This window comes from Temnothorax americanus, unplaced genomic scaffold (assembly GCF_048541705.1).
Source record: "Temnothorax americanus isolate GAGA-0224 unplaced genomic scaffold, ASM4854170v1 Scaffold206, whole genome shotgun sequence".
NCBI classification, from domain to species: domain Eukaryota; kingdom Metazoa; phylum Arthropoda; class Insecta; order Hymenoptera; family Formicidae; genus Temnothorax; species Temnothorax americanus.
The window spans coordinates 5,342-26,672 of record NW_027509346.1 but is presented as its reverse complement, the minus strand read 5'-3'; the positions used below and the strand labels follow the sequence as shown (position 1 = coordinate 26,672).

The 21,331-nt window shown below is 35.3% G+C and overlaps 1 pseudogene; it reads right to left on the bottom strand.

Moving 5' to 3' along the window:
• Positions 1-18,209: 18,209 nt before the first annotated feature.
• LOC143897621 (uncharacterized) lies at positions 18,210-19,991 on the bottom strand (annotated as a pseudogene).
• Between the last annotated feature and the right edge of the window lie 1,340 nt (positions 19,992-21,331).

Here is a 21,331-nt window from a genome sequence, read left to right as displayed (position 1 = left end):
TTCGTTTTATCCCAGATTGTTCACTGAACTTCGGAACGCGTGCATCCTTCCGCCGCGCCGCGCCGGTGCACTCGCGCGTGCATAACAAATATGTGGGGGAGAGTGCATCCGCGTCGGAGACGGAGCGGAGCCCCGAAAACTTTACGGTACGGCGCTAATTTAAAGCTCGTGAACCAACGCGTGGAAGAACCTGTCTGCGCTCTTGCGCGACGTTACTTAAACTTTTTTCTTAGCCCAAGGAGTACTCTTGGACAACGATTTTTCTCCCTTCACACACAGACCCCGGAAAAATCTCTCGAAAACTTAGGAGCAGACGAAATACCGTTCAAGAACCTGCAATTACGTTTAGATGAGATCACTAACGTTCTCAGGTTTTCAAAGGTATAAAAGGATACCAGGTAGAAGAGCAGGAAGTCATGAAAACGATAACATAATTATGATAAATGATATAAACGTGAACTAAAATGTTGAAAGAGGAAAATAATTAGAAATAAATGAATACGATAAAGAAAGGTATATGCATGGAAAACTTGTAATTACGGAGGAAGGATTTGCAGGACGGGATGCATATATAATACGAGTAGTAGACTGAGCAGACAAACGGTGTGCGTCTATGGGAATGTATCTTCGGTGGGAATCTGCATGTAGCTGTGTGCTAATTCGGAGTTATGCCTCGTTAAAAACATGCGGTTTTTAAACGCTCGGCCGGCACCGTTGCGATAACAGGACGGCTCTCAGTTTCGGCGATACTTCGCATACGAGCGACTTGCAATTTCTCGCTACGATGCACCTTCAGCTATTAATCACCGTAGAGGGGATGTGCCATAATCGACGGTGCGGATGCGCGCGGACAAGTAAATGAAACATGTGCATTTGTGAAAAAACATATTGTTATTTTGTCACACATGTTTAATATTTTGTTTTCTGGAAAATCAGCTTAGAAACGTATGCGACATTCGTGATTTTTAAATGTCATCTTTTTCACGTATACTGATAGAAATCTTTGTACGCGCATAAATTAGTTTTTAAACTCATTTCCGTTATTAATATTGTTTTACAAGTTGAGAAGGGAAGTCACATATCCGGGATCAAAGTAAACAACTGGATAAAATCGATCTGACGATCGATATATGCATCATGCATTTTCTCATGGTTAAAGAGTTCACGGATTAGGAAAGCTTCCTTGGATAACTCGCCGAAGTCGACCGCGTTCCGGGACGCGGATTGTTTACGCTCAATGAAACGTGGCATGTTCAAACTATAATAACTCAATTCTCGCCTTTTTTTACGAGCCCCGAACGTGCGTCGACTACGGATAACACGTGGCAGCTATTTCGTGCGAGTTTACATGCCTGAACTTTTCTACCATATGTGCCTCGCTTGCACTCCTGCATGGTTGTTCTCTAGTAAGTGCATTCCACTGCCGGCGAATGGTTATTTCTAGACAAACCCCTGAAAAAACCCCTTTCTCGTCTAGGCGCTGACTCATCGTCGTCCATCGGAACGCAGTATATAATAATAATAATAATTTATGCATAAGAAATGATAGTGATAATTTACAAGACAGGTATTTAGGACGTAGGTATTGTTGTCACTTTTCCGCGATGCCGATTGGTTCTCTTGCTGCGCTTACTTCATTTGCAGCTGTCATTGTATATTTTGACAGTTGTGTGTATCAAGGGTTAATAGTGTAATAGTAATAGCATAATGTTAAAGCTAAATAGCGCGCGCGAAGCGCGCGTCTGTAGTGTCTAGTATGATAAAAAATGCAACGCGAAAGAATACACGCAAAAAATAAGGCGTTACAATAAGGCTAGTGCCTACCAGAAATTAAAGAAAGAGAATGTAAAAGAAATAATGATGTTTATACCATAAAATAGACAGAATGTAAACGAAACAAAAAACTGCCCAGAAGAATCCAAAGCGTCCTAAAGAAGAATGAAGGTGGATAAGGAGTGGGACATGTACAGATCGACGTGTTTATCTGAAACAAGATTCCCGCAGTTGGTGTTCTTGGTGTCCCTTTAGGATAAATAAACGTTTCGACGTACTTAAACGAATATATTTTCCCCGCTAACTGCAGCTCGTTTCACTCAAGCTCGAGACGTTGCGCGACTCATCAGTTCAGCGGTCACAGCCGCTTTCGCACGCGGGCGAGACCTTGCGCGATTCCTCTCGCTTCGCGAAACTGTAAATGTTTCCACGCGATGTGGCGAAGGAACCGCTGCGCACTCGAAGGCAACTATTGGTTGTTCCAATTTCCTGATCACCGCGAACAATGGTGGCGATGGAGATTTCGTAAATATCACGTGAGTAGCGATATTTACGACGGTAGCGCGGCAAGAACTCGTAGTTCGCGGTTATATTCTCTCAAAAGTTACGCAAAAAATATCTTGAATCTCGCGTAGTCACGCATGAAAAATGACGTTTTTATTATTATTTTTTAAATTGTATGAGAACGCAATAGGAAATTCGCGCGAAGTTAATTCTCTACGGGATCACGGCCTCTTCTCTTGGTCGGGTGCATTCTAGAGTTCAATCTCGACCGTGAAACTCGCTCGTTTTGCTCTCGGCTTATTGGCGAACAGCCAAATATCCCTGGTATCGTGTCTGGTCTGAACCGCTACCGACTTTTCATGCACATGCTAGCCGCTCCGCAATCGCATTCGAACGCGTTACACTGAATGATGTCTCGCGAACGACAGACAGATAGGGTGTTCCGGAATCAAAGAAACATGAATTGGTTTCAGAGTGTGCAGTTTTATTACATTAAGATTCTAAAATTAAGATGAGGATGAAAATATTTTCTGTTAAATATTAAAGGATAAAATTTAAATACCTTAAATAACATTTTGTTATTTTTAACTACCATGTGTATCGAATTTGTTACTTTGATACAAAACAGCATTATTTTAACTCTATTGGTTTAGTTAAATTAACATTATTTTAATTAAATTAATGACATATTGAGTAGGAACAGTGCGGCGATCTATAGTAATGATTAACCTTTGTTGTGCACACGGGGTCGAATAGACCCCAGCGTATTTTCAAACGCGTTTTTCTAATACGTACAATGCGGATCGGGACCTTTTTAATGCATTTTTTAGTGAAAAGAGTCCATTTTTCGGTTTTTTTAGTTAACATATCATTTATAATTCTTTTATGTTGCAAGATATTAATGAAACCTATTAGACCTTATTTTGGAAGCTTTGAACACAATAGCCAGCAATTTTGTTTGAGTCAAAATAACGAATTGTACGTCTGTAATAAACAATTAAGTGACTGGGGTATAATACACTCCCTGTGCACAATACGTAATTTTGAAGAGGTGTGCACAACAAAGGTTAAAAATGACTCAAATTGAATATAATTTGGCACTACAATTTTAACAGTGTAATTTCTGCGTGTTAAGAAAAGGAATGAAAAATATATAGCATTTTCTCGACAATTCTTGATAGTGCTTTTATCGAAAAGCACTGTGACAACACGTTTCTGATTGAAATGAAAAAATTATTAGCAATTTTAGTAAATAATGAAAATGTAAAGTTGACGCTCCGTTTACCCAGATCTCTATTTTTCATATTTAATCGAATCATATCTATTTTTGAAATGTATCAGGAATCTTATAGAGGTCTTTGAGTAAGAGCCATAATTTTTATTAATTATATTTAAAAAATAAAGTGCTAACTGTCTTTACAGAAACATGTGGGCGTTTTTTGCTTCCTTATAGAGGAAGCTTTGTTTTCGTAAAAAAAATTTTTTTTTAAGTTGCTTTTGCCAATGTGTTCAGTTCAGAATGTTCTAAAACGTCGAAAAATCGCTATTTTAAAAAATGTCGGTATGTGTGTATGTATGTGTGTATGTGTGTATGTGTGAATGTGTGTATGTATGTGCCAAATTTACCGAAATTTCTATAACTCCAGATCTAATTAACCAAATCTTAACGAATTGTATATGAAATAGAGGTAGAATTTTCCGGGGAGTACTATAGAGTGTATAGTTTTTCGTTATTTATTTTCTGGAAAACAATTTTTTTAATTTTTTTACTCAAGAATTAGAAAAATAAAAAAAACGGTTTCCAGAAAATCGGTAACAAAAAACTATACACTCTATAGTACTCCCCGGAAAATTTTATCCCTATTTCATATACAATTTGTTAAGATTTGGTTAATTAGTTCTATAAGTTATAGAAATTTCGGTAAATTTGGCACATACACACATTAGAGTTAGAGACCTGTATGTAAGACCGTGATCTTAAGACATTACTTCTTCTATGAGGAAGCCAAGTGCAAATTTCTATATATATATATATACAATATTATTTGCACTATTTTTTTTACTTGTTTTTGTTCAGATAAGTCAACTCTAAACTTGGCAAGAAATAACACTGTGCAATTTCTGCCTGAGATACCGTATATATGTTATATCTAGAAAATTGTGAGAAAAGTTTATCGCATGTTACGTCACTTAAAAGGATTGATCGCATCCGCCGCCGTTGGCGCATTTTAAAGGAACTTCGAATAATAGTTACTATCAGAAATAATTCAAGAATTAATCCGCGCACTTTAATTTGCAGTAGAATATGCATTTCTACGTCCGCATTGCTGGTTTTTTATTGATTACTCGAATGAATACACAGCATTTTAGTAGTGATTTATACTATAAGATGATTTTAATAAGAAACATCTTTTCATGTATAATCGAGGTAATTTGATACAGATTCTATTACGCAAAGATGTATTTTATATACATATATACCTACTTTTTATTTAAATTTAAATAATTATATGTATATTAAATATATATATGTAATATATATGTATAAATTGTATTATTTTATACATATGGAGGGGTAAAAACCACAGTGGTGTAAGTCAAACTTTTAAAAATATTTCCTTGTGTGCATAGATGCAATCTGTACAATATATAAATTGCATCTACGCACACGAGAAAATATTTTTAAAAAATTGATTTACATGTGTGGTTTTTACCCTTCCACATATACCTATAAGTATAACATAAATAATTTAAAAACTACTCCGTCAAACAAATTCAAGTTTTACACAGCAATATTTCCTTTATGCGTACGTGGTCAAAAGATAAAACCATAAGATTGAAAAATAAAAAAAGGAGCTAGAAATTTGTCGAGGAAATCCTGAAAAATCTCCGATATCGAAAATTATCCGCCAAGTGGCGCGACCCGAGAGAACTCGAGAGGTTGGCCACCTGCAGACTGCAGTGAAAAGGGAGTCAGCATCCTGACAACGGCAATATAGCTGGCTGCGTGCAGTAAGACGCAATGCGCAACGTTTTGCGGTGCCTCGCCCCCACCGACCGGTATGTATTATCTAGGCATCTCCGTTCGGAATCCAAGTACATCTAAAAGTGCTTGTCCTTGCATATCGCGCTCCAAAGACTTTCTTTTTTTTCTTTCCGTCACTCTCTAGTTCTCGCGCTGCGCGCTGAGAAATCTCTTGCAAAAGTTATGCAAAATTATTATTCAAAGTAATATTGTAATTATAATTATGATCGAGAGATAAGAATAAACATTGTAAATATAAGAATATAAAATATTTATATTTATTCGTACTTTTTATTATAATATTATGTATATAAATATTATATATTTTTTATTTTGTACATATTTTTTTTTATTATATCTTTTTCCGCGTTTCTCCTGATATTTAGTTAGCAGTTGGTTATATTTTTTATTCTTAAACGTTCAAATTATTTCTAATATGCGCTTACACTTTTCCGCTAAAACCAAAACGTGCCGGGTTTGCGTTTTTTCGATTTTTCTGGCAAAGACTACCGTTTATCACGTCCTTCGCATCGTTAGCATACAACGAACCAAATTGTAGCGGCACGACCGCTTAAAGATGAATGGATCTCGACGGTGGTTTCTGGGTCGCGTACGCAAAATAGAAATTCCTTCATTTTGTTGGACGACACTAAAACCTTTCGTTCGCGACCCGCGTCCATGCTGCCCCTCTGTAAACGTGCCACCCCGTTTTACCCTTAGTGACAGCTGCGTCGCTTAAAATAAGGGTTTTTTCAGCGGCCTCGGCTTGCACGTATTGTATTTACTGTTGCGTGTATATATATGTGTGAGTTCGTGTGCACGGCGAATCATGCGATGATTGTCATCACAGTTATGTTCAGTAACTCGTTCTACACAATTTCTATAGGGGAGCACGCGTTTCATTTTCGATGCTCTAGATTTGCTTACGTCAGATATTTATGAAAATATCATTTAACATGGAAATATAAACCTGCCTGACTAAAAGGTATTTCGCGAATTTCATTACTTCAAGAGGCTAATGTCTTTTTTATTATTATTGCGCATCCTGTTTGAATATAGAGCGTCATTTTAAAGTATGATTAAAATTATCTTATATATATATATATATATATATATATATATATATATATATATATAATCTTTACTTTTTTATCTAGTAATATTTCAGGAGTTGATCAACCTTCGTGAACCTGGAGTCCGACTTTACGAAAATTAAAAATTAATAATATAATTTGTTTGTACTTTGTTTGTACCCGTTTGTACCACTTTTCATTTCGTTTGTACCTCAAAGGGTTCGGAGATATAAGGTGGTTAAAAATGACCAGAACCCAACTTTAAGATACTTTAATTTCATTAATGTCATTCGATAGAGAATCGTTTGTACCCGTTTGTACCACTTTTCATTTCGTTTGTACCTCAAAGGGTTCGGAGATATAAGGCGGTTAAAAATGGCCAGAACTCAACTTTAAGATATTTTAATTTCATTAATGTCATTCGATAGAGAATCGTTAGTACCCGTTTGTACCGCTTTTCATTTCGTTTGTACCTCAAAAGGTTCGGAAGTAGAATTATTTTAAATTATTAGACTAACGTTAATACGGTAATTCCGCTATTTTTTTAGATATCGCGAAACGGTAAACGGGATTCGACAGAGAATCGTTAGTACTCGTTTGTACCGCTTTTCATTTCGTTTGTACCTCAAAGGATTCGAAAATACAATTATTTTAAATTATTAGACTAACGTTAATACGGTATTTCCGCTATTTTTTGAGATATCGCGAAACGGTCAACGGGGTTTGACAGAGAATCATTAGTACCCGTTTGTACCGCTTTTCATTTCGTTTGTACCTCAAAGGGTTTGAAAATACAATTATTTAAAATTATTAGACTTAACGCTAAAACAGTAAATCCGCTATTTTTTAAGATATCGCGAAACGGTCAACGGGATTCGACAGAGAATCGTTAGTACTCGTTTGTACCGCTTTTCATTTCGTTTGTACCTCAAAGGGTTCGAAAATACAATTATTTAAAATTATTAGACCTAACGCTAAAACAGTAAATCCGCTATTTTTTAAGATATCGCGAAACGGTCAACGGGGTTCAACAGAGAATCATTAGTACCCGTTTGTACCGCTTTTTATTTCGTTTGTACCTCAAAGGGTTTGAAAATACAATTATTTAAAATTATTAGACCTAACGCTAAAACAGTAAATCCGCTATTTTTTAAGATATCGCGAAACGGTCAACGGGATTCGACAGAGAATCGTTAGTACTCGTTTGTACCGCTTTTCATTTCGTTTGTACCTCAAAGGGTTCGGAGATATAAGGTGGTTAAAAATGGCCAGAACTCAACTTTAAGATATTTTAATTTCATTAATGTCATTCGATAGAGAATCGTTAGTACCCGTTTGTACCGCTTTTTATTTCGTTTGTACCTCAAAAGGTTCGAAAGTACAATTATTTTAAATTATTAGACTAACGTTAATACGGTAATTCCGCTATTTTTTTAGATATCGCGAAACGGTCAACGGGATTTGACAGATAATTGGTTGTACCCGTTTGTACCTCTTTTCATTTTTTTTACTTCAAAGGGTAAACAAATGCAAAGTGATTAATAAATGGTCAGATCACCATTTGTTAACTATTCAAACTATTCAAAGTTTTATCTCAAAAATTTAACTAGACAGACCTGAAGGTTTTCTAACGATTCTCTGTCGAACCCCGTTGACCGTTTCGCGATATCTTAAAAAATAGCGGATTTACTGTTTTAGCGTTAGGTCTAATAATTTTAAATAATTGTATTTTCGAACCCTTTGAGGTACAAACGAAATGAAAAGCGGTACAAACGAGTACTAACGATTCTCTGTCGAATCCCGTTGACCGTTTCGCGATATCTTAAAAAATAGCGGATTTAGGCCTTATCCTATGAAAACAATACACACAAACACACACACATAAACACACCACACAAAGAAGCGTAAGGCCGACCGCGCAACCCCCAACGTGGTAGTTCGGATTAATGCAAATGCCGGCGGTATTTTAGTTCTGGATTTAAAATATAATTTCGTTATATATAAAAAATCCACCAATAAAAAATTCCCATTTTTTAAAATTCATTTTATATATAAAGCAAATAACAGGTTTTACAACATTATTTTATAAGTTATTAGATTTATTTAGGAAAGTTTCCACCCCTTAGGAAAGATGCAAAAGAGTCTCGTAAATTTTCATATCTTTCAACACGGGAATTTACCCCCTTTGGGCATCTTTTAATAATAATAATAAAAACTTAAATTTTACACGCGTTTTATTAACAAATGACGTTTCCCCCACGTTCTTGTCATATTGTGACATTATATTTAAAGGAATTTTTAATTCATAAACACATTCATATTTTATATACACGAAAACTAGGGGGGTTTCGAAATGTGCCAAACGAAATCTATCGATTAATGCCATTTTTTAAACACAGTATACGTTTTATCGAACTTACCTACTGACATTTACCGTTTTCGAAACTTAATTTTAATAACTTTTAACCAAGGGGTGCAAAAGAAAAATCGACCTGTTTCGAAATGTGCAAACGAAATCTATCGATTAATTCCATTTTAAAACACAGTATCCGTGTTTCGAACTTATCTACTAACATTGACCCGTTTTCGAAACTTTAATGTTAATAACTTTTTTAACCAAGGGTGTGCAAACGAAAAATCAACCTGTTTCGAAATGTGCAAACAAAAATCTATCGATTAATGCCATTTTAAATACAGTATTCGTGTTTCGAACTTATCTACTTACTTTGACCGTTTTCGAAACTTTAATTGTTAATAACTTTTTAACCAAGGGTGTGCAAATAAAAAGTCGAGCTGTTTGTGATTGTGCAAACGAAAATCTATCGATTAATGACATTTTAAATACAGTATTCGTGTTTCGAACTTATCTACTTACTTTGACCATTTTCGAAACTTTAATTGTTAATAACTTTTTAACCAAGGGTGTGGCAAACGAAAAATCGACCTGTTTCGATATGTGCAAACGAAAATCTATCGATTAATGCCATTTTAAATACAGTATTCGTGTTTCGAACTTATCTACTTACTTTGACCATTTTCGAAACTTTAATTGTTAATAACTTTTTAACCAAGGGTGTGCAAATAAAAAGTCGACCTGTTTGTGATTGTGCAAACGAAAATCTATCGATTAATGCCATTTTAAACACAGTATCCGTGTTTCGAACTTATCTACTGACATTGACCGTTTTCGAAACTTTAATTGTTAATAACTTTTTAACCAAGGGTGTGCAAACGAAAAATCGACCTGTTTCGATATGTGCAAACGAAAATCTATCGATTAATGCCATTTTAAACACAGTATACGTGTATCGAACTTACCTACTGACATTGACCGTTTTCGAAACTTTAATTGTTAATAACTTTTTAACCAAGGGTGTGCAAACGAAAAATCGACCTGTTTCGAAATGTGCAAACGAAAATCTATCGATTAATGCCATTTTAAACACAGTATTCGTGTTTCGAACTTATCTACTGACATTGACCGTTTTCGAAACTTTAATTGTTAATAACTTTTTAACCAAGGGTGTGCAAACGAAAAATCGACCTGTTTCGATATGTGCAAACGAAAATCTATCGATTAATGCCATTTTAAACACAGTATACGTGTATCGAACTTATCTACTGACATTGACCGTTTTCGAAACTTTAATTGTTAATAACTTTTTAACCAAGGGTGTGCAAACGAAAAATCGACCTGTTTCGAAATGTGCAAACGAAAATCTATCGATTAATGCCATTTTAAATACAGTATTCGTGTTCCAAACTTATTCACTTATTTTGACCATTTTTGAAACTTTAATTGTTAATAACTTTTTAACCAAGGGTGTGCAAACGAAAAATCGACTTGTTTTGAAATGTGCAAACAAAAATCTATCGATTAATACTATTTTAAACACAGTATCCGTGTTTCGAACTTATCTACTGACATTGACCGTTTTCGAAACTTTAATTGTTAATAACTTTTTAACCAAGGGTGTGCAAACGAAAAATCGACCTGTTTCGATATGTGCAAACGAAAATCTATCGATTAATGCCATTTTAAACACAGTATACGTGTATCGAACTTACCTACTGACATTGACCGTTTTCGAAACTTTAATTGTTAATAACTTTTTAACCAAGGGTGTGCAAACGAAAAAATCAACCTGTTTCGAAGTGTGCAAACGAAAATCTATCGATTAATGCCATTTTAAACACAGTATATACGTGTATCGAGCTTATCTACTGACATTGACCGTTTTCGAAACTTTAATTGTTAATAACTGTTTAACCAAGGGTGTGCAAACGAAAAATCGACCTGTTTCGAAATGTGCAAACGAAAATCTATCGATTAATGCCATTTTAAACACAGTATACGTGTATCGAACTTATCTACTGACATTGACCGTTTTCGAAACTTTAATTGTTAATAACTTTTTAACCAAGGGTGTGCAAACGAAAAATCGACCTGTTTCGAAATGTGCAACGAAAATCTATCGATTAATGCCATTTTAAACACAGTATTCGTGTTTCGAACTTATCTACTGACATTGACCGTTTTCGAAACTTTAATTGTTAATAACTTTTTAACCAAGGGTGTGCAAACGAAAAATCGACCTGTTTCGATATGTGCAAACGAAAATCTATAGATTAATGCCATTTTAAACACAGTATACGTGTATCGAACTTACCTACTGACATTGACCGTTTTCGAAATTTTAATTGTTAATAACTTTTTAACCAAGGGTGTGCAAACGAAAAATCGACCTGTTTCGAAATGTGCAAACGAAAATCTATCGATTAATGCCATTTTAAACACAGTATTCGTGTTTCGAACTTATCTACTGACATTGACCGTTTTCAAAACTTTAATTGTTAATAACTTTTTAACCAAGGGTGTGCAAACGAAAAATCGACCTGTTTCGAAATGTGCAAACAAAAATCTATCGATTAATGCCATTTTAAACACAGTATTCGTGTTTCGAACTTATCTACTGACATTGACCGTTTTCGAAACTTTAATTGTTAATAACTTTTTAACCAAGGGTGTGCAAACGAAAAATCGACCTGTTTCGAAATGTGCAAACGAAAATCTATCGATTAATGCCATTTTAAACACAGTATACGTGTTTCGAACTTATCTACTGACATTGACCGTTTTCAAAACTTTAATTGTTAATAACTTTTTAACCAAGGGTGTGCAAACGAAAAATCGACCTGTTTCGATATGTGCAAACGAAAATCTATCGATTAATGCCATTTTAAACACAGTATACGTGTTTCGAACTTATCTACTGACATTGACCGTTTTCGAAACTTTAATTGTTAATAACTTTTTAACCAAGGGTGTGCAAACGAAAAATCGACCTGTTTCGAAATGTGCAAACGAAAATCTATCGATTAATGCCATTTTAAACACAGTATTCGTGTTTCGAACTTATCTACTGACATTGACCGTTTTCGAAACTTTAATTGTTAATAACTTTTTAACCAAGGGTGTGCAAACGAAAAATCGACCTGTTTCGAAATGTGCAAACGAAAATCTATCGATTAATGCCATTTTAAACACAGTATCCGTGTTTCGAACTTATCTACTGACATTGACCGTTTTCGAAACTTTAATTGTTAATAACTTTTTAACCAAGGGTGTGCAAACGAAAAATCGAACCTGTTTCGAAATGTGCAAACGAAAATCTATCGATTAATGCCATTTTAAACACAGTATACGTGTATCGAACTTACCTACTGACATTGACCGTTTTCGAAACTTTAATTGTTAATAACTTTTTAACCAAGGGTGTGCAAACGAAAAATCGACCTGTTTCGAAATGTGCAAACGAAAATCTATCGATTAATGCCATTTTAAACACAGTATCGTGTTTCGAACTTATCTACTGACATTGACCGTTTTCGAAACTTTAATTGTTAATAACTTTTTAACCAAGGGTGTGCAAACGAAAAATCGACCTGTTTCGAAATGTGCAAACGAAAATCTATCGATTAATGCCATTTTAAACCCAGTATACGTGTATCGAACTTACCTACTGACATTGACCGTTTTCGAAACTTTAATTGTTAATAACTTTTTAACCAAGGGTGTGCAAACGAAAAATCGACCTGTTTCGAAATGTGCTAACGAAAATCTATCGATTAATGCCATTTTAAACACAGTATTCGTGTTTCGAACTTATCTACTGACATTGACCGTTTTCGAAACTTTAATTGTTAATAACTTTTTAACCAAGGGTGTGCAAACGAAAAATCGACCTGTTTCGATATGTGCAAACGAAAATCTATAGATTAATGCCATTTTAAACACAGTATACGTGTATCGAACTTACCTACTGACATTGACCGTTTTCGAAATTTTAATTGTTAATAACTTTTTAACCAAGGGTGTGCAAACGAAAAATCGACCTGTTTCGAAATGTGCAAACGAAAATCTATCGATTAATGCCATTTTAAACACAGTATTCGTGTTTCGAACTTATCTACTGACATTGACCGTTTTCAAAACTTTAATTGTTAATAACTTTTTAACCAAGGGTGTGCAAACGAAAAATCGACCTGTTTCGATATGTGCAAACGAAAATCTATCGATTAATGCCATTTTAAACACAGTATACGTGTATCGAACTTACCTACTGACATTGACCGTTTTCGAAACTTTAATTGTTAATAACTTTTTAACCAAGGGTGTGCAAACGAAAAATCGACCTGTTTCGAAATGTGCAAACGAAAATCTATCGATTAATGCCATTTTAAACACAGTATTCGTGTTTCGAACTTATCTACTGACATTGACCGTTTTCGAAACTTTAATTGTTAATAACTTTTTAACCAAGGGTGTGCAAACGAAAAATCGACCTGTTTCGAAATGTGCAAACGAAAATCTATCGATTAATGCCATTTTAAACACAGTATCCGTGTTTCGAACTTATCTACTAACATTGACCGTTTTCGAAACTTTAATTGTTAATAACTTTTTAACCAAGGGTGTGCAAACGAAAAATCAACCTGTTTCGATATGTGCAAACGAAAATCTATCGATTAATGCCATTTTAAACACAGTATACGTGTATCGAACTTACCTACTGACATTGACCGTTTTCGAAACTTTAATTGTTAATAATTTTTTAACCAAGGGTGTGCAAACGAAAAATCAACCTGTTTCGAAATGTGCAAACGAAAATCTATCGATTAATGCCATTTTAAACACAGTATCCGTGTTTCGAACTTATCTACTGACATTGACCGTTTTCGAAACTTTAATTGTTAATAACTTTTTAACCAAGGGTGTGCAAACGAAAAATCGACCTGTTTCGAAATGTGCAAACGAAAATCTATCGATTAATGCCATTTTAAACCCAGTATACGTGTATCGAACTTACCTACTGACATTGACCGTTTTCGAAACTTTAATTGTTAATAACTTTTTAACCAAGGGTGTGCAAACGAAAAATCGACCTGTTTCGAAATGTGCTAACGAAAATCTATCGATTAATGCCATTTTAAACACAGTATTCGTGTTTCGAACTTATCTACTGACATTGACCGTTTTCGAAACTTTAATTGTTAATAACTTTTTAACCAAGGGTGTGCAAACGAAAAATCGACCTGTTTCGATATGTGCAAACGAAAATCTATAGATTAATGCCATTTTAAACACAGTATACGTGTATCGAACTTACCTACTGACATTGACCGTTTTCGAAATTTTAATTGTTAATAACTTTTTAACCAAGGGTGTGCAAACGAAAAATCGACCTGTTTCGAAATGTGCAAACGAAAATCTATCGATTAATGCCATTTTAAACACAGTATTCGTGTTTCGAACTTATCTACTGACATTGACCGTTTTCAAAACTTTAATTGTTAATAACTTTTTAACCAAGGGTGTGCAAACGAAAAATCGACCTGTTTCGAAATGTGCAAACAAAAATCTATCGATTAATGCCATTTTAAACACAGTATTCGTGTTTCGAACTTATCTACTGACATTGACCATTTTTGAAACTTTAATTGTTAATAACTTTTTAACCAAGGGTGTGCAAACGAAAAATCGACTTGTTTTGAAATGTGCAAACAAAAATCTATCGATTAAGACTATTTGGATCTAATTTGCTCGTAGTTGGGGGGCTAATGTGAAGTTGGCCTTCCCAAAATTGTTTTGTTAATAACTTTTTTACTAGAAGTGTGCAAACGAAAATTCAAAATGTGCATACATGTGCAAACGATGAGCAATCAAATGAGCTAAAAAAAATTAATTTTTTTTAAAGTTGGGAGGCTAACTTCACACGGGTCAACATCCTCCATGGAATGATTCTCAGAAATAATAGAGTAATAATGAGAACACTCGTCATGCGAAATACTGAGAATCAGAGATAGCCCGATGCGTACCAATAACAGCACGTGACGAGCAACTAAAAGACTTGCCTAAACCTTTGTCATTTAATTCTGGAACCATGCGAGTTCGACAACGGTATGAGTCTTAAACAGAACGTCGTTCGAAAAATATCTTTACAAAATAGATTTGCTTTATTGCAATTAGTTTTAAACGTATGAGAATTGGCCTTTGTGTGTAATATAATTTGTTTTACGTTTTGATATATATAAAAGGGTTGTACACACATTCCGTGTGTATTTAAAAATATCGTGGGTCTCTCTGCCGTAACACAAAATCACACTGTGGAACCAGAATCTAATCTATATATAATCTCCCTGAGACACGCAAATACACGAACGCTCACGTATATATATTTGTATAGTATCAAACAAAATAACACAGCTCACAGATCAAGCTGGCTAGTAGATACAAACTGTATACTCGATTATACATTAATGAACATCTCGTTTTTTTTGCTAGTGTCGTTGAACAAGTAGAGTAGTTCGCTTAGCCGACCAGAGAGAGAGAGAGAGAAAAAGAGAGAGAGAGACAGAGACAAAGACAGAGACAGAGACAGAGACAGAGACAGAGACAGAGACAGAGACAGAGACAGAGACAGAGACAGAGACAGAGACAGAGGGAGAGGGAGAAGGAGAGGGAGAGGGAGAGGGAGAGGGAGAGAGAGAGGGAGAGGGAATGAATGAATGACCTTTATTAGCTTTCTCAGCTATTTTTACATACTACATATTTATACATATAACAGAACGTACTCTTTTAGCACACGTTTGAACATTTTTAGTTCTTCGCATCTTTTAATTTCGGCTGGCAGTGCGTTATACATTTTTACTCCTTCATAGAAAATACTTTTTTGCGCATTTCTCGTCCTACGAAACACTATTGCTATATCGCCGGTTTGTCTGGTTTGCCTATCAGTGTTCTTTCCCACTAATTCTAGACGGTCTTTTAATTGTTCCGGTAACATGTTGTTCACCGCTTTAAAGATAAATGTACACACATTATAATATAGCCTCTGTCTTATGGACATAAACTGCAGCGCTTGCAGCATATGCTCCACTTTGGTATATCTATTGCATTGCAGTATGACTCTCATAGCTCGATTTTGCGCTTTTTGCAGCCTGGTTAGCTCCGTTTCACTCATGTCAATTAGTAACGTTGCACAATACTCAAAATGAGGAGCTATGATTGTCTTATATATCGTGCATCTGGTATAAGCCGATATATAACTACTTATTCTATTAAGAAAACTCGTTTTTTTTCCTATTTTCTTTAGCATATAATCACAGTGATCTCTAAATCTAAGCCTGTCGTCAATCATTATACCTAGGTATTTTATCATTTCGACACGCTCTATCTCAGTTCCATCTAAGCATGTCAACATAATATTACCTCTTAGCTCTTTTTTTACACTTTTAATTATCATATATTTCGTTTTCCCTGCATTCATTTTTAACTTATTTATATTCATCCACTTTTCTCTCTCTCTCTCTCTCTCTCTCTCTCTCTCTCTCTCTCTCTCTCTCTCTCTCTCTACTATAACAAACATCGAATTCATTTTCCTTTCTAGTTCTGCGCTACTTTCTCCCTCTACATATATTAAAGTATCATCGGCAAACATTTTTATCTTACACTCTTCTGGACAGACTTTGATTATATCATTTATGTAAAGTATAAATAACAAAGGTCCCAATACAGATCCCTGTGGAACTCCATATTCCGTTGCCATTAATTTTGACCATTTATTATTAAATCTCACCTTCTGAGTTCTATTCGTTAGATATGAATTAAACCATTCAAGAACTTTACCTCTGATTCCATATTGATATAATTTTCCTAGTAATCTTTCCCTATCTACTGTTTCAAACGCTCGCTTCAGATCCATGAAAATTACCCCCACCATTCTCCCTTCACTAACTATCAGTTTCCATTCGTCTATAACAGTTTGTATCGCTGTTTCACATGAATAGTGTTTTCTAAAGCCCGATTGATGTTCAGTTATAATACTATTATTTTCTAAATATAATTCAATTTGCTCTTTTACTACTAATTCTAGCACTTTCTCAAATATAGGTAACACATTAATAGGCCTAAATTCACTCGCCTTCTTGGCTTTATCTACTTTTGGAATCGGTATTATTGTAGACGTTTTCCAACTTTCTGGACAGCAACCATCTCTCAGAGAGTTATTTATTATATCAACAAATTCCTCTTTTATTACGCAAAACGTTGCTTTTAATATATCGCTAGTTATTCCCTCTTCCGTACCTTTCTTTTGTGGCAGTCCCTTAACAATTTTCTCTAGCTGTTCTATCGTGATATTCTCAAAATTTTCCATAGTTTCCATATTTTCTATAGCATAAATAATTCTTTTACCTGCGCCTGTAGGCTTATCCTCGATTATATATTTTATTATACTATTAATACTCTGTATATAATATAAGTTAAATTTATCCGCTATATTGCACCTTGTTGTACTATAATCTATGTTATCTAATATTTCAAAATCTATATTTTCTATTTCTTTTGCATATACTGGCTCGCCTCTAATAATTTCTTTTAAAGTTTTCCACATAGTCGTAGGATTTTCCTTATTAAAATCTATCATATTTTCATAATATTCTTTCTTTTTCATCCTAATTAATTTTACTACTGCATTTCTATTAACTTTAAATTGCAACCAGCTTTGTTCTGTATTGGCATACATTGCTTGCCTAAATGCCTCATCCCTCCTATCCGCAGCTTCTCTTATTTCATCTGAGAACCATTTTTTCCCTTCCCACACTTTCGGAATTCTAGATTTTCTTTTCGGTGCCATTATATCTAACGCGTCTACTATACTATTGACAAATTTTTCTGCTCTCTCACTCACACCCATACATACACACTGCCAACCCTGACTTTCCTGTAATTTATTTTTTACTAACATAACAAATTCTTCTTCATCCAACTCTTTGTAATTCCTAGCGCTAAATTCTCTATATTTACTTTCACTTTTATTCACACTCAACTTAACTTCCAGCCACGCATGGTCCGTAATTTTAGGTTCATGAATTACTTGCACTGTTTTATTATTATTAGCAAAGATTAGATCTATAATTGTTTGACTCTCTTTCGTGATTCTCGTCGGTTCATTTACATACTGCTTCATACCCAGACTTAACATTGTCGTTTGCAGTTTCTTCGCATAAAACGAGTCCGTCCTAAGATCTATATTAAAATCTCCTATTACCATGCATTCTCCCTTTATTATTAACTCCTCTACTGTATCCTCGAAAAATCTTATAAAATCCCCGTGCGATGCGCTAGGTGAGTGATATATTACTACTATCACTCCTTTATATAATTTATCTTTTACTTCTACCGCGACACACCAACAATTCGATTCTTATTTTCTTACTAACACTGTCTCGTAAACAATATCATTCCTTACATATAGAACAACGCTTCCTGTATTTCTATTCTCAGCATTACATCTAGTTATACTATAACCAGAAACGTTCACTTCACTGTCTTCAATATCCTCGGTCAATCTGGTCTCCGAAAATGCTAAGAACGCAGGATATATTTTCTTCATAATCCGATGTTGAATCTCATCCTTATGCGCTGTCAAGCTCTGCGCATTTGTATACAGTAAAATTTCTTCTTTCTTCTGTCGTTGCTATTCCTCTTCCCAGCCTGCTCTCCTCTTCTCTTCCTGTAACGCCCTTATAAAGGTCGGACATTCCCGGCTAATAGCTTCATGGTCGTCATTTATCTTCAAATTGTATGTTCGATTTTTGAACATACAGTTCACACACTTTTTCTCCGTCGCTGTACAAACACGCGAGTTATGATTCCCCGCGCATTTGCAGCATGTTTCTTCTCTCTTACAATTTTTCGCGATATGAAAATATCCCCAGTACTTGAAACATCTTTTGACACTGATGTGATCAAATGCAGGACACTTTTTCCATCCTACATTTAGTTTTGCTTTCTGCAATATCATCTCATGTGTTTCTTCATCTACTTCCACTATTATTGATCCTTCTTCATTTCCTCTTCTTTGATCATTCTTTACTTTGACCATTCTCTTCACAATTCGCATATTTACTGTATCTATTTTATTTTGCTTCTTTATCGTACTTATAAGTTTATTATCATCTAAGTTCATCTCTTCTATATTTATATTAATAATTTTCACCTTTGGTTTTGACTTAGATGACTCCGTTACTTTATAATTCTCTCCCAGTTTAGCCTGAACTGTCTCTTTCAGCTTTTTTGCCTCCTCTCCAGTTTCACATCCCATGATTACTACTCCTTTGCTTCCTTTTTTTAATTTCGTTATTCCCATTGCCATATTCTTTATATCTACCTTTTCCTTAATCACTTTTTTCGTGTCTTCACTCTCCTGTTGCACTTTCAGCTTAACAATTATAAGACTTTCTTTCTTCTTTTCTTTAACCGCTTCACTGTAGCTTCTTTGCGTTCCTGCCTTCGATCCATACTCTATTCCCTGTATTATTTTCTTCAAGTTTTCCAGCTCTTGTTTAACATTACTTAATTCTTCATGAACTACCTCCTTAATCATTTTAATTTCATTTTTACGCAGCGTTTCATCTTTATTTCTTTGACAGTTCTTATAATCCAGTCTACTTTTATATCCATGCTTGATCCTTTACTTCCACTGCTCGATGTTGTGAACGCTCCTGTAGATCCTGTAGATCCTGTAGATCCTGTAGATGATGTCCTGTCTCTCCCTGCCGCCGGCACCTTCTCACTATCAATTACGAATTCCTCATATGGGCCTTTACACGGCACGTACTCTTGGTTTCTATCGATAATTTTATGCTTATTTACACATCCCGGATGGTAAAAAAGCTTTGGGCAAATTTTACATTTAACGGCTCTGCTCTTAATCGCCTTCTTACATGCCGAGCATCGATACTCGGCGTATTCCTCGTTCATTCTGCTAATATCGGCAGAGACAGTTATTTGACTCGTCACTATAACACGTCACTTTCACACGTCAGCGTTTTGTGTTCGTCGCCGATGTCTACCTGTCGTACGAGGCTTCGATGACCTCTGTACGAAATGCAGTTCTCGTGTCTATGTATCAACATATTCCGGTTAGATAACACTCATGGCTACCCCCGGTCTATGAAGATATTCGTTACACAACTTTTTAACACTCTCCCTCACTTCTAAACCACCCAAAAATTAACACTTTTACGGAGCGATGTTTCACACGTCTGCTTCTGCTGAAGAGAGAGAGAGAGAGGGGGGGGGAGAGAGAGAGAAAAAGAGAGAGAGAGAGAGAGAGAAAGAGAAAGAGATTGATTGATTGATTGATATATTTATATGCCCGAGCATAAGCTAAAGGGCAAGAACAGTATACAAACTACAAAAAAAATATAAGCATTACTTCCGCATACATCACTAAGTGAGTAACATAATGATACTTAAAATTAACTTAAAAAAAAAAACTAAAAATAATACTAAAACTAAAACTAACCCTAATACTAAACCCAGCAAGTACGACCCGACCAGTACACGAACTAACACTCAAATTCAGAAGAGAACAGATGAGCACGAAGAAGACTTTTAAAGATTGAAAACGAAGACGCCGATGTAATTTGAACAGGAAGAGCATGCCAAAAATAGATGGACGAAAGATGGAAGGAGTTCCTGTAGGTAGTTGTTCTATGTAAGGGAATGTGAAAAACATGAGAAGAAGTGGTCAGTTTGTCAGATCTTCTTAGTAGTGGATCAAGTGGGGTGAAAAGTTCACGTAAATACACAGGCGAATTCATGTAAACAATACGATACATTTGACACCCGATAAAATACAGTCTTCTGTTCTCCACTGAAAGCCATCCGAGGCGACGTCGAAACGGCGTTATATGCTCATCACGCCGCAAGTTGTAGATGAATCTGACACAACAGTTAACCAGTCTCTGCAATTTACTATTCAAATCACCACTCAGGCCATGATAAACCAAACAGCAATAATCAATATGGGGTAGAACCAGAGTCATAACAAGCTTGATCCTCAACTCAGTGGAGAGAGAATTCCGGTTAAATCTTAACTTGTATAAAGCACCATGGACCTTCTGCGAGACAAATAAGATATGTTTTCTCCAAGAAAGATCAGACTCGAAAAAGACTCCCAAGCTCTTCACCTCACTCACATATGGTAAGGGTATCTGATTAACCATTATCGGTGGAAGAAGATTGAGATCTATATTGCCAACATTGGCCCTGCTGCCAAATATAATCACCTTAGACTTAGCAGGATTCAGATTAAGACCATTCTCCTTTGCATAATTAAAGATGGCATTAGCATCCTGAGAGATTAGCTTAAGATTGTGATGTAGATCGGAGAGTAGACTTAGGCGATATATCTGGATATCATCAGCAAGGATCATATGCTCAGAGTAGTTCAAGACTTTACCAATATCGTTGATGTAGAGGGAGAACAATGGAGGACCAAGTACAGATCCCTGAGGCACACCACTAAGCATCAACAACCAAGCCGAAAGACATCCCGCATCATCCACCACAGACTGAGAACGGCCTGTAAGATATGAATATAAC